The 14,795-nt window shown below is 45.5% G+C and overlaps 1 protein-coding gene across 3 annotated transcripts in view; it reads left to right on the top strand.

Moving 5' to 3' along the window:
• The first annotated feature begins 5,153 nt into the window (after positions 1 to 5,153).
• DENND4B (DENN domain containing 4B) overlaps positions 5,154 to 14,795 on the top strand; it is a 62,353-nt gene continuing 52,711 nt past the window's right edge. The window contains exons 1-2 of one of the 3 annotated variants that reach the window (XM_030187083.1): positions 5,154 to 5,289; positions 5,910 to 5,990. The gene's annotated coding sequence lies outside the window, so the exon portion shown is untranslated. Of the gene's footprint in view, positions 5,290 to 5,840; positions 5,991 to 10,211; positions 10,364 to 14,795 lie in introns of those variants that run through there. The other 2 variants (XM_030187081.1, XM_030187082.1) reach the window with 2 other exon arrangements.

The raw sequence follows: 14,795 nt of genomic DNA on the forward strand, positions 1-14,795 counted from the left end.
GCATATGTGTGCTGAAAAATCACTTTTGATACTGTGTGATTCCATGTAACATGTGTCTAGCATGTTACAGCCGTGTGATGCTGTTTTAAGTGATATGCTGTGCAGTGCCAATAGTTGCCACCTGAGGCCCAGCTGCATCTTCCAGAAATTTATGCTCACATTTTTCCAATCTTTTAGAGGTTTTGATTGTGAAAGTCTTTCCACTGAAGGCAACTTAGTATTTTTTGTAAACAGTAATAGGGGAAGTTTATGTGTGTGTGTGTATATAATGTGTAATATTACTCCACAGCTCAGTGTACACTTTTGACATTAGCTGGCAGTTTGTATAATTGCAACAGAGGTAATGTCCTATGTAGACACCCTTTGAAAAAAAAGGTTTCTATTGATTTCTATTGCAAGTCTTGTAATTGTGGAGGTTTTTTATGTGTATTGTGTGATTTGCTGGGGAGGGATGTATAAAGCACTTGAAACTGCTCATCGTTGCAGCAGAGGCAACATTTGAAGGTGATTGTACATATGTGATCTCTGAGCAGAGGTTTTTTTACAATTTTATTTTATATAGCTGGAGTCTTCCGCCATGCAGGAGATGAATAGTGCACCTCTAGTATTTTTAAATGTCAATAAAACTTTAATTTGTATTTCCCTGATTTCTTGCATGAGATGTATTCCTCTGTCTTGCCGTCAGCTCCAGGGGCCCCAGATGTTCCCTATTACATGTGGTTGCTTGGGACCTTGGGCAAGTTGCGAAACCGTCCATCGCCTCAGATTCCAAACAATATCTAGTGTGCCTCACTTTATCTCCCGCTTGTGCTATAATTTCTTTTGCTCCCCCCCACCCACTGCTGAGTGCAGGTGGAGGTGAGTATGGCAGATAAAGACCAGCACAGTGGCTGGAGTTGTACCTGCTTCTATGTGCTGGTTACCCCTTTCATGCCTTGATTAGGGCCGTACCTGCTGCTCTGCGCAGGTTACATCCCTCTGTGCCTTTTTTTCCAAGTGTTAAGTTGGTTAAGTTTTGCTCTGATTCATTGCTCTTTCTATATAGGGATTCTCTGTGTTTATCCCAGTTCTTTTTGAATTCTGTCACTGTTTGTCTCCACCACCTTCGAGGGCATTCTAGGCAAACGCCACCCTTTTGGAGTGGAGGAGTAGCCTAGTGGTTAGTGCAGTGGACTTCGATCCTGGGGAACTGAGTTCAATTCCCACTGCAGCTCCTTGTGACTCTGGGCAAGTCACTTAACCCTCCATTGCCCCTGGTACAAAATAAGTACCTGAATATATGTAAACCGCTTTGAATGTAGTTGCAAAAACCTCAGAAAGGCAGGATATCAAGTCCCATTTCCCTTTCCCTATCTGTATATTCTACATGGAATGTTGCTATTCCACTAGCAACGTTCCACGTAGAAGCCTGCCCTTGCAGGTCAGCAACTCGGCCGCGCAGGCTTCTGTTTCAGGACGTCAGACTCACAGAAACAGAAGCCTGCGCAGCCGTGTTGGTGATCTGCAAGGGCAGGCTTCTACATGGAATGTTGCTAGTGGAGGAGTAGCCTAGTAGTCAGTACAGCAGACTCTGATTCTGGGGAACTGGGTTCGATTCCCACTGCAACTCTTTGTGACTCTGGGCAAGTCACTTAACCCTCCATTGCCCCTGGTACAAAATAAGTACCTGAATATATGTAAACCGCTTTGAATGTAGTTGCAAAAACCTCAGAAAGGCAGTATATCAAGTCCCATTTCCCTTTCCCTTTTTGTGAAAGCATGTTTCTTTTAAAAGTTTTCTCCCCTTCATGTTTTCTACTTCTATAGCTTTCTTGTCTTTGGGGAAAAATATTGTCACTAATAACTTTCAAGTATTTAAACCATAGGCATTGGACAGGGGGATCCACAGGTACCAATGGCACCACCAAACTGTTCCTTCCCTCATAAGAACAGAAAAATAGCTATACTGGGTCAGATCAGGGATCCATCTAGCCCAGTATCCTGCTTCCGACAGTGGCCAATCCATGTCACAAGTACCGACAGCTGCTGACCTCCTGTAAAAATGCCCTCTTACAAGGCTGTGCAGGTGGTTGTTGCTTCCGGCCCATGGGTTGTTACCGTTGGTATTGTTAATGATACAAGAGAGCTTAGAGCACTGTACGATGCCTGTGGTGTGGAAATATTATGTTGTGCAGCCTTTCCTTAAGAACCTTTCTTTGGATTCTCACCATAGACCATTTTCTAAGTTTCCAAGTTTGTTAAAAGTTAATATACCACTCGAAAAACACCCAGGTGGTTTACAATACTAAAATCAAACCAAATGAATATGAAAACAACACCAATCGGCGATAGGAAAGCTAAAACAGACAGATTTTCACACTACAAACAGAACATAAACACACACATCCAGAAGACAGCAGGGCTCCCAGCAAACAGTGACGAAGGCAGCAAACTGGGGGGGGGGGGGGGGGGAGAGAGAGGGGAGAGCCAAACATAACAGTCAACAAATTGTTTTTTGGCAAAATTAGTGGAAAAGATAGTGATTGAGCAGTTGGTGTATTTTGTGGAGGACCGGGGGGGATTATACATCCTAGTTAAGAGTGATATTGTCGGTGGTGGGAGGCAGGGATAGTGCTGGGCAGACTTATATGGTCTGTGCCAGAGCCGGTGGTGGGAAGCGGGACTGGTGGTTGGGAGGCGGGGATAGTGCTGGGCAGACTTATACGGTCTGTGCCAGAGCCGGTGGTTGGGAGGTGGGGATAGTGCTGGGCAGACTTATACAGTCTGTGCCAGAGCCAGTGGTGGGAAGCGGGACTGGTGGTTGGGAGGCGGGACTAGTGCTGGGCAGACTTATACAGTCTGTGCCAGAGCCAGTGGTGGGAAGCGGGACTGGTGGTTGGGAGGCGGGACTAGTGCTGGGAAGACTTATACGGTCTGTGCCCTGAAGAGCACAGGTACAAATCAAAGTAGGGGATACACAAAAAGTAGCACATATGAGTTATCTTGTTGGGCAGACTGGATGGACCGTGCAGGTCTTTTTCTGCCGTCATCTACTATGTATATGTTACTATGTATTGGATGTTGGGAAGGTTGCTTTGGTGGTGTATTTATCTACTGTGTTTGATGTCAATCACGTATGGTTATTAGAACAGTTAAAAGCAGTAGGATTAGGAGGTGTGGTCTTGGCATAGTCTTGATTATTTTTTTTTTGTTTTTTGAGAGGGCAGAGTTTTTCAGTGATGGAAGGTTTGGAAATGTCCATTTCTAAGCAACTTTCTTGTGGGGTTCCACAACGTTCCGCCCTCTCTCCCATATTATTTAATATATTTTTGAGCCCTTTATTATCTCTCATTCAGCAGTTTGCTTTTAGTCCATATGTTTATGCTGCTGATCTTATTTTTCAGTAAAGGATTATGTTCTTACTGATTTGCAGTGCTGTTTGGAGGCAGTGGCTGCAAAAGGCTCGAATAGGAAAAAGACTGGGGCATGTTGGGTGACTGGAAGGAAGGTACCGATAGTTGATGCATTTCGGTACCTGGGAGTCTGGATTGATTCCCATTTAACTTTTTTGACTCGTGAGGTCTGTGGTTTGCAAGAGTTATTATATTACCCTGTGCAAATTGAGGGCAGTAAAGAAATATGTTGATGAGAATTCTGTTTTAGTTTGGCTCATGCTTTATTTACAGTTGGATTATGCTAATACTATTTTGGCTGGGATTACCAAAGTTAATTCGAAAAAAAAAATTGCAGCCTTTGCAGAATACTGCTATATAGATTGTAGAGAAAAATGTCTGCAGGAACACAATACAGCCCCTCCCAATAACACCCTGATTACAATTTATTCAGTTATTATACTTCCTCAGTGTAGATCCATATGATGCACAAGCTGCCATGTTTGAAAATATAAATGCCACTAACAAAACAGAAGGACAACGTGGCTGCAGCAACAGCTCATGGGTTCGTTTGCTTTGTTTTGAGTGTAGGGCAATGACGGCAGCGCAGGGGAGTGGAACCAGAGATTAACCCTACTTGCTTACAGTGGATTAGATAGGCTGACTCCCACGTCCTTGGATGCGGCAGCTCATGGGTTAGTTTGCTTTGTTTGAGTGTAGGGCAATGACGGCAGCGCAGGGGAGTGGAACCAGAGATTAACCCTACTTGCTTACAGTGGATTGGATAGGCTGACTCCCACTCCTGTCTATTAAACGTCCTGGATGGGCAGCTCAATAGGTTTGCTTGCTTTGTTCTGAGTGTTAGAGATAGCGAGTGAGCGCGGGGAATGGAAAAGCGCGATTAATCAAATTGGCTTCAACGTCTTGACGTCATCCCGTCTTCTGCTTTCCTTTTAACTTCCTTGGCTAATGGTCTTTCTCGGTGCATTACAAGCCTCATTCTGATGCTCCAATGGCTTCCGTCCGTGAACTTCTGCAAGCCTCGTGCTGATGCTCCAATGGCCTTTCTCGGTGCTTTGCAAGCCTCATTCTGGTGCTCCAATGGCTTCCGTCCGTGAACTACTGTAAGCCTCGTGCTGATGCTCCAATGATCTTTCGCGGTGCTTTGCAAGCCTCATTCTGGTGCGCCAATGGTTTCCGTCCGTGAACTACTGTAAGCCTCGTGCTGATGCTCCAATGATCTTTCGCGGTGCTTTGCAAGCCTCATTCTGGTGCTCCAATGGCTTCCGTCCGTGAACTACTGTAAGCCTCGTGCTGATGCTCCAATGATCTTTCGCGGTGCTTTGCAAGCCTCATTCTGGTGCGCCAATGGTTTCCGTCCGTGAACTACTGTAAGCCTCGTGCTGATGCTCCAATGATCTTTCGCGGTGCTTTGCAAGCCTCATTCTGGTGCTCCAATGGCTTCCGTCCGTGAACTACTGTAAGCCTCGTGCTGATGCTCCAATGATCTTTCGCGGTGCTTTGCAAGCCTCATTCTGGTGCGCCAATGGCTTCCGTCCGTGAACTACTGTAAGCCTCGTGCTGATGCTCCAATCATCTTTCTCGGTGCTATGCAAGGCTCATTCTGGCGCTCCAATGGCCTTTCTCGGTGCGTTGCAAGCCTCGTGCTGGTGCTCCAATGGCTTCCGTCCGTGAACTACGGTGCGTTCCAAGCCTCTTGCTGGTGCTCCAATGGCGTTTCTCGGTGCGTTGCAAGCCTCATGCTGGTGTCGCTATCTCTTTCTTCCTGTAGTCCTGTGTATTTCGGGGTTCGGTAGGGACCGGGCTGTGCTGGCGATGCCCCGCGTCCGGAGGCTGGGAGACGGGGATTCCGCAGAGTCCCGGAACAGTATCGCAGGCAGGCTGGATGTTCTTCCCGGTACATAGGTCTTTCTTATGTGCCATTCGTTTGTGTCTCTTCGTGCAAAGTGCAGGGTTGGGTTTTTTTTTTTTTTTGGTGAAATTCCCACTGGGGGAGTGGGGGGGGAGGTGGTCCCGGTCCTGGTCCTCGGGCTTTGTTTGTGGTCTGCTGCTTTTTGCAAAAGCTGACACTGGTCTGTCCATGAGGCTGAGAAGAGGGAGGAGGAGCCCTTCTTGCTTTTACAAGTAGCCAGGAAGCGTGTTTTGGACTTTGTTCTGCTCTCAGGAGAGTGCACACGTTGCCCACCTGGGGTGCTGCGAGCAGGGCCAGCACATCAATTAGGCGGTCGCCTAGGGCAGTGGCTGCAGCCACAACAATATGATAGATCCTGACAAATCAAAGAACCAGCACGTTTTCAAATAGCCCATTTCTGTGGGTAAACAGCTTTTAAAGTTGCCCCCCCCCCCCCCCCCTGAAGCTGCCCTTTTGTGGCCCAAACACTGCTCATGGCCAGTCACTGGATGATGTTTCAATAAACTTCTCACATTTTGACCATTGTCTGGCTTCCATCATTTTGTGTCATCTTCGCTGTTTTTGCTGCTTCTGTCTGATTTCAAAAGTTCCTGTTCTTTTCCTAGATATTTAAATCACATCATCTTGAGAAAGGACATACAGTATTAGGGACCTGAAAGTGTCTCGAAGATGGCATCAAGCTGAAGGTTCGTATGTATTATTGTAAGCTGCCTAGATTTTGTAGATAGGCAGGATATAAGAAGCTTTTAAATAAAAATAATGCCAACGGGGCTCTGCTAATTTGTCCTGTTCAGTTAGGGGCAGTGGAAACAGCTCTCCTGGTGTAAACTTTTGTCACTTGGTAATAATATTTGTTGTGATAGGCACTAGCCTAATTAGAAAATCCAAGATAAGTTTTCTTTGTGGCTACTTTTTCACTGTGGGTAGGGAAATTTCTCCTTATCTATCTGTTTAGTCTGCAGCAGCACTGGCCAGCAGACTGCTACAGAAGTCACGCAATCCCCACCTCACTCTGAAGAGCTGTTAAATTAGGGAGTGTGTGTGTGTATTTTTTTTTTTAGGTTCTTATATGGTCACTTACTACTCAGTTTTGTGGGTTGTATGAATACATTTTAATGTGAACAGATAACTTAGAATCATGTCGTACATATGGAAAAATAAACAATAAATAATTTATTAACCAGGTAACACAGGTGCTAATAAAATTAACGAATGTGACTGCTGATAAGACACCTCCCAGCCTAACATCCGAAACCTTAGCTATAGGTCTGTGATTGCTAAGTGTATCTATTATTCCAGTAACATAGGTGAGTATGTCATGTAATAGTCACTGAATGTGACTTTTAATTTGACTTCTCCCTACCATCCTAAAAACGATCCAGGTCAGCAGCTAGGAAATGGGCCCCTCTCCCATGATCGGCTAAATTCAGTTTCTTTATTGGCTTGATACTTTACATGTCATCCCTGCTCGTGGCACTTAAAATGTTGTTGAGACAAAAGCAAAACAATTATTGCTTGTATTTCTTTCATCACATTTATACATCTCTTTCCTGTAGCACCCAAAGTGATTTCCAGTACTCTGTCCTTCCATCCCCCCTTCCCACCTCTAGCAATCTTACCCCATACAGCATCGGCTTCATTTATTCTTGACTTCTGTCTATTTAGTACATCGCTGCCACAGTTCCTGACATCAGAAGGCTAGTTTAGATTTAGTGGGGCTGTACTGAACTGCTTCATCTGAGTCTCCTGTGATTTGCCGTTGCATTCTATGAGATATTATTATTATTGTTTCATTTGTATCCCACATTTTCCCACCTATTTGCAAGCTCAATGTGGCTACGTATACTGTAAAGGCATTTGCCTAGTCCGATAGAAAAACAAATACAAGGTGATGAGCCACAAGGAGGTAAGCCACAGCCACAGAATAGAGTGCTAAAAAACTTGGTTTGGAATTGGACATAGGCCCCCAGAAGACAAGCTATGCCCAAGCAGCCCTAGAACAAGGCATAGTAACAGGTCATATAAGAGTCCAGCTAGTGGCAGACTCTGGAGAAAGGGGCCGTGGCTTGGGAATGGGGTGTGTTGAATGAATGGGAACTGTGGGGATAGCCAGCTGGGATATATTGAATGAGGTTAAGTCCCTGCTTGATTGTACTGAGGAGAACGGGTGCTGAGGGAAAATGGTCAACTCGAGGATGAGGATGGGGAGGGTCCCTGGGGGGAGATAATCAGCCCAAGGATGGGGAAGGATGCCGGGGCAAGATGGGCAGCCCAAGGAGGAGGGAGGGAATTGGGTCAAGATGTTCAGCCTGAGGAGGGGGGAAGGAAGTCGGGTCAAGATGGTCAGCCTGAGGAGGGGGAGGGACATCGGTGTCAAGATGGTCAGCCTAAGGAGGAGGGAGGGACATTGGGTCAAGATGTTCAGCCTGAGGAGGGGGGAGGGACGTTGGGTCAAGATGGTCAGCCCGAGCAGAGGGGAGGGATGCCGGATCAAGATGGTCAGCCCGAGGAGGGAGAGGGATGCTGGGTCAAGATGGTCAGCAGTGGGAGGGATGACAGGGGAAGTTGGTCAGCCTCGGACTGAAACAAAAATGGAAGCCTAGTCAAAGATAGGAAATGCATGTTAATTTTACCTTTTTAAATGGAAAATGTTGGCTTTGGGAAATACCTTCCAGTGACACTTAATTCTTTTAGGAAGCTATCTCAAAATATCAAAACAACTGATCTCCTATAGATGATATCTGTCCCTACCAGAGATGGCGAACGCCTCTACAGTACAATGTAAGCCACATTGAGCTTGCAAATAGGTGGGAAAATGGGGATACAAATAAATAAGTTACAAATAAATAAGTATACCACACACATCAGTGGTGTTGCTCACTGATTCAGTCTTAATTCAGCTCTTCATCGGTGTATGGTAGTGATTTTCTAATATCAAAATTGTAAATATCTTAATCCTTTTTCTTTGTAGGATTTTATATCAAAATTATTTCAACTTTAATTCATTCTTATAGTTAGCCCAAGTTGGATACCATCAGGGGTTATGAAAATAAGACCACTTGTGATAGTAGAAATGTCATCTATGCTGTCTCTTGTCTTTGTGATTTATTTTATATTGGCCGGAGTAGCCTCCCTGTGAAACTTAGGCTTAATGAATGTAGATCATGCATTCACACAAGATCTTTACAGACTCCCCTGGTTCAACATGGGTACAAAAACAGCAGGATATCAGGTGGCGCATGATAGATCAACTGCACGTTGGGTGGGAAAGTTGGTGACTTAGAAAAAGTATTGAATTACCTGAACAAAACTGGATAATTAGGTTACATACAGTTTCCCCAATGGGGTTTAAGTCTAGAAATTGAATGGGTGACGTTGTTATGATCCTGGGCTCTGTGACTGCCCACAATCCAGTGATCTATTTGAGAAGTATATACGAGAGAGAACACCATGAACATGAGTGGGTTGATTAATGACGGCATCGTTTCTAAGCAGGTATTTTTTAAGACCTAAGTTGTTAGATTGACATGGGTGTGGTTTTTTAATATTATTCCATATTTCTGTTGTCTTTGCCAGCTGTATGCCTTGATATGGCTGGAAAGTGAGACATAGTCTATGTCGGACAAAAAAAACCCCATCTGAAATACGTCTTTGAGATGAGTATTGCAATTTAAGCATCTATTAAAACTCTTAAGAATGGATTAAAGTTGAAATAAATCCTAAAAGGTTAAGAATCCAATATTTAAAATGTTGATATTAGAAAATCACTACCAACACCAATGAAGAGCTGAATTAAGACATGAATCAGTGAGTGACGTAAGAGTAGCCATAGAGGCATATTTTCAAAGCAGTTTGGGAGGCTAAGTTCCATAGGTTTCTATGGAACTTTGGGAGGCTAAGATGCTTTGAAAATGAGCCTCATAGTGGGTCAGACCAATGGTCCATCTAGCCCAGTATCCTGTTTTCCAAACAGTGGCCAAGCCAGGCCACAAGTACCTGGCAGAAACCCAAATCGTGGCAACACTCCATACTACAAATCCCAGGGCAAGCAGTTGCTTCCCATCTCTGTCTCAATAGCAGACTACAGACTTTTCCTCCAGGAATTTGTCCAAACCTTTTTTTTAAACCCAGATACGCTAACCGCTGTTACCACATCCTCTACGAAAGAGTTCCAGAGTTTTAGTATTGAGTGAAAAACTATTTCCTCCTATTTGTTTTAAAAGTATTTTCATGTAACTTCCTCGAGTGTCCCCTAGTGACACTGCTGAGGTTTGTGGTATGATTATCCTCTATGGGAGAGCAGAGGAAGGCTTTTCTTTTCTGTTGTCTAGTGTTGCACTGGCTACTCTGACATACTGGGGTTTCTAGTTAGGTTTAGTTTCTACTTTATGGCCCCTTATGTTGTATTTTGCAAATGTCAGTGAGCTGAGTGGCTCTGGATTCTAAGTTTGGTGGAGGAATGTGAACCATTTTGACTTGTTCTCTTGTCCACTAGATGTATTGGTGCTCTGGTTCTTGAAATAATATGTGCCGTGCTGGCTTTTCATAGGTTGGGCTGCTGCTGTTTGAGTTATTCTGTGTTAAGAAACGTAAAGGATGTACTTTTAAGATTCAATCTAATTTGAAAAAAAATTCACTTGTATGGTGGAACATTGCCCTGGTGTCCCAGATTTGCAAACCAAAAATATGACAACCTTACTGTTTTTTGCATCGGGGTAATTTGGGCCGGGTGCAGCTGATTCTGGGAGGGTTCACTTCACTTCCTCTGCAGCTGCAGTGAAACTTCATCACTTCCTCCTTTTTGTGAAAGTACAGAAGTTAAAGCCTGATGTAAGAAAAAAACACCCTAGGAAGGTCAAGATAGGGCGGGGGCTGTGCTGAGGTTACTCTGCAGTTTGGGTTAGGCCTGTATCCAGCTCTGTGTGAGGCTCCAGTCCTCCTCTTCCCTGAACTGGTGTCCCTGCGTTAGAGGTAGGGGACGTGTTGCTGCTGAGGAAGGAGACATGTGCTTCATGGTTGCTCAGTGGCCTGAGAGGAGCAACAGAAGAAGTCCTGTAAGGTATGAGGTACAGCCTGTTACGGGCTGCTCTGGAGCACATGTCTGTGGGTACGTTGAAGGAGGGTATCGTCCCTGCACCGAAAAGGAAGCTTCCTCTTGGAGCTGCATCTGGCAGTCCAGGGCCAACTCAAGAAGTCACGTCATCTTGTGCTGGCTGCCTAAAATCATCTTTGTGGGGCAGGACATGGCAGAGGCCGTGGGCTGAGCACATTTGTTTAAGATCCGTTCCCTTTAGTCTGTGAGTGAGTGAGTAGTGAATGCTGGTCTGAGAAGCAGTGACTCTTACATGGGATTGGTAGCATGGAACTTTGCTACTGTTTGGTTTCTGCCAGGTACTTGTGACCTGGCTTGGCCACTGTCTTGGCTAGATGGACCATTGGTCTATCCAATCTGGCTACTCTTATGTTATGTTATGCTCCCTTGTCGTCCTGGCTGCTTCCCGTCCTCCACAGCTCTTTCATTCAGCTTTATTTTGGGAAATCCAGTCTATTTCCAGAGTTCCAGGAACTGTAAACCCTTGAAACCAAAACCAACAGCTGCAAAGTATTGAGGGGCCGCTCGCTACCAACTCTCTGCTCCCTTATGTGTTCTCTGCGCCTTGCCTGGTGCCCAAGACAGAAAGAAGCTTTTGTGCTGAGCCTTCATCATCGAGGGGTTCTTTCATTTGTGGGAGGGGGATTTTCTAACACACCCGGTCTTTGTTCCTTCTCCTGCATCAACCTCCTTGTGAGTCTTTGCACAAGTGCCAGGGACACTTTTTTCCAGCGCAGCTGTTTCATTGTGTGGATCAGGGATGGGAGGGAGAGAATATCGGCATGTGTACAGAACAGAGTCTGTACCGTGGAGGACTTCGTGGCCACCAGAGACCCAGCCAGGACTGGGACAGGGCTCTTCCTGATGGTGGGACCATAGATTTGGTGGCTTCTTACTGAGTACCGTCAGGGGGTTCAGATGGCTTTGAGCTGCAGCCGAATGTGGGTGGGTTGGAGCAGGGTATGTTCTGAAGGGCATTAACTGTGCAACTTGCAATATTGTATGAAGGGAGATTCCCCAGCAAACGAAGGATGTGAAATCTCACCCACGACTCCTTCCTTTCTCGGCAGCTTCTGCTTTCGCTCATTCTATTCTCATGTTTCGAGTCTGGTCTTACATCTTCCCCCTAATTCAAGGAAATTGTCTCCATCCCCGCTGCGCCTCACAGCAGATACTTGGCAGCTCTCCTGCTCATTTTGGTTTTGTATGTTGGCCGGAGCTGCCTTGATTTTGAAGTACAGTGCTGTGAATCTCCTTTCACCTCTCTACTTTGAATCTTCTTCCTTCTCTGGCTGAGCCCAGGCTCCGCAGATTGTTGCTGGCCATGCTGTCCTGCTGCTCTGGGTCTGATTGCTAGGTATTTGCCTTGCGCAGTGGGAAGCTCTCGTAAACCCGAACCCTGGCTTGGCTGGTTCAGGAATGAAACCTAGATCTGCCAGCTGCTGCTGCACTTCTTCACTCCAGTGTTTTCATGCACAGCTGAATAGAGGTCATTGTACTGTATCTCCCTCTGGCCGGTCTGAAGCGAGAGAGAATATGTTGCTCGTTGCTGCTGCTCTGTTTCCTCTTCTGTGCTAATAACTCCTCGGCCGAGCTGACTCCAGTTCATCAGCACAGAACAGTCCAGTGAGAAACAAACTGGAGAAGACTGGAGCCATTTTCCTGACATGAAAATCTGAATGGAGTGGTGGATAGCACAACGCTTCCAAGTGTACAGAGCCATGTGCCTTTGTAAGTGGAGGTTTATAATATAGCTCAGATAGATTTTATTAAATCAAGTTTCATTTACCTTGGGGGACACTGTGCCCCCCTCCCCCCAGTGCTGTTGTGTGTCACTGCATGGATGGATAGGGCAGTCGCCCACCTTAAGAGGATTTCTTACAGGTGCCATATAAATTGCGCTGGTTCAGCATCATGGTGTAATTGCTGCTCTGCTCATGGTAATTTGCTTGTCCACTACAGCGACTCCCTTCCTGGATTTTTAGCACTTCCAAACTGGCCTCGATGCAGTTTTGCCACCTGATTCTCAGTCCCTCTAAAACAGCAGCTGAGTGGATTGGTGGTACACAATCCCCTTTCTGAGGACACTGCTTCATGGATCTCTCTAAAATTGGTTCTGCTCTTTAAATACTTAGCAATTTTCCCTGATCAAGGATTAACTTTTCACCCACTCGTGGCAGCGGTAGAAATAACCTGCTTCTTTGCTCTTAGGTGATTCTGTGTCGTACGTCCCTTTCTTGACTTTACTGTATTTGCTGTCCTCCTTCCCCAACTACATTACTGCAATATCGTCTGTTCTGGTCTCCCCAATCCCTTCTTTGTTGCATTCAGGTGGTCCAGAACAGCTTTTTAAATTCACAGCTCTTTCTTTCCTGCAAAAATGGAATTTTCTTTCTCCCTTTGTTTTTAATTCAAGGAAGTCTGGATGAAAGGTGTAATAAACCAGAAAGGGGGGGGGGGGGGGTCATCCCTGTGGCTTAATATCAAGTGCTGTGCATGGCAATGTGGTGAACCTGAGTTCCATTCCCAGTTTGGATCTTCCACATCACATCAGCTCCTAGGCCGAGTGACGTAGTTATTATGCAGCAGCGACACCCACTGGCCAGGGTCCGCGGATGTGCCCCACCCCCTACCAGTTCAGGACCAAGCTAGGTGAATTGGGACTGAATATAAACTAGGGGAAAATCACAGGGCAGAGGAAGGTTTATGGTGTTGGATTCCAGTGCTGGTTCTGATCTGAAAACCCAAAGGAGCAGGAAGAAGTTGCTAACACCTCTACCCCCTCCTCCACCCCCCCCCCCCAACCAGCCAAAATAAATAGTGCAGATAAGGGTCAAATAGTAGAACAGCGGTTCCCAAACCTGGTCCCGGAGGCACCACAGCCAGTCAGGTTTTCAGGATATCCACAATGAATATTCATGAATAGATTTGCATCCAGGGCAGGCAGTGTACGCAGATCTCTCTCGTGAATATTCATTGTGGATATCCTGAAAACCTGACTGGCTGGGGTGCCTCCGGGACCAGGTTTGGGAAGGCAAAGAACTCTGCCTCCAACCCCTCAGTTACCTCAATTAATTGCCAGTGATAAGCAGGTGTGTATAGGGCGGATGGCAGATGGGGGTCTAGGGATGGGTGTCAGTTATTGAAAATATAACGTGTGGTCTGCTGTTTAAAAAGCATTTATGCCAAGCAGTGGCATCCATCATCCTGGTTAGTGCTTCATCTAGCAACGAGGCCGTCCTAACTTAAATCCAGACAGCTAGTGCCGGTCGTCGCTAAATATGTCATGTATTTTACGTCAAGCTCCATCTCTGGCCGTCTTCAAATCTAAGCTAAAAGCCCACCTTTTTGATGCTGCTTTAACTCCTAACCCTTATTTTATCATCCTCACTTTAATATTACCTTAGCTCTTGTTTGTCTGTCCTAATTAGATTGTAAGCTCTGTCGAGCAGGGGCTGTCTCGTCATGTTCAAGTGTACAGTGCTGTGTACATCTAGTAGCGCTTTAAAAATAAGAAGTAGTAGTATTTTCAGTGCCACCGGTCCGCAGGTAGCGCTGCTAAATATGTGGATTGTTTAACTGCCTTTGCTGGCATTTAAAACACTGACTGTGACTTTTGAATATTCAGTTCATGCATATTCATTGTGGCTATCCCGAAAACCTGACTGGCAACGGGTACTCCAGGACTGGACGTGGGGAAACACTGCCATAAGCTACTGCTGGCGCTTTCACTGATGAGGGGGTGATGTACTATAGATCTGATCTTTGCTGGGGCTGATGGAAGTGGGGCTTCTTTACTATAGCGATCATAACAGTAAAATCTGTGAAGACAGGGAAACTACTGCAACGGCATTTAACTCTGAAAAGGGAGAATATGATACAGAAAAAAAAACCCCCAAAAGGAATTCTTTCCAGCGTGCACAAGATGTGGTGATTATTTAAAATACCTTCTTGGAAGTCCAGGTAAGATGTATTCCACAGATTGGGAAAGGAAGGACTTGCAACTTCCACGTAGTGGTTAAAATAGAAGAAAGGGCTAACGTGGGAGGCAGAGGACAGAAAACACACTGGAGACTTTGGGGGTAGTGAGTACGGGGGAAAGAATATGGATTCCTTCTGTACAGCCCCCAAAAATATAGACGTTTTTCTTCGAACCTCTATTCAGGAAGCTTTATGCTATTCTCCATGGACAAACAGGATGAGTCTGCTGCAGCCTAGAAGACCTTTCAGAGCATCAGCATATTTCACCACAGCGTCTGCGCAATATTGCTCCAGACTATTTTACCCATCCAACTGGACGCATGAATCTTCTGTTCTCCTGTAGTTGTTTCCTATACACCCTTTTCCTTTTATGTGTTGATTTCATTTTGGTGTTCCTTTTGTCTTCTTTTCATTCTCA

The sequence above is a fragment of the Microcaecilia unicolor genome, chromosome 14 (assembly GCF_901765095.1).
Source record: "Microcaecilia unicolor chromosome 14, aMicUni1.1, whole genome shotgun sequence".
Lineage (NCBI taxonomy): Eukaryota > Metazoa > Chordata > Amphibia > Gymnophiona > Siphonopidae > Microcaecilia > Microcaecilia unicolor.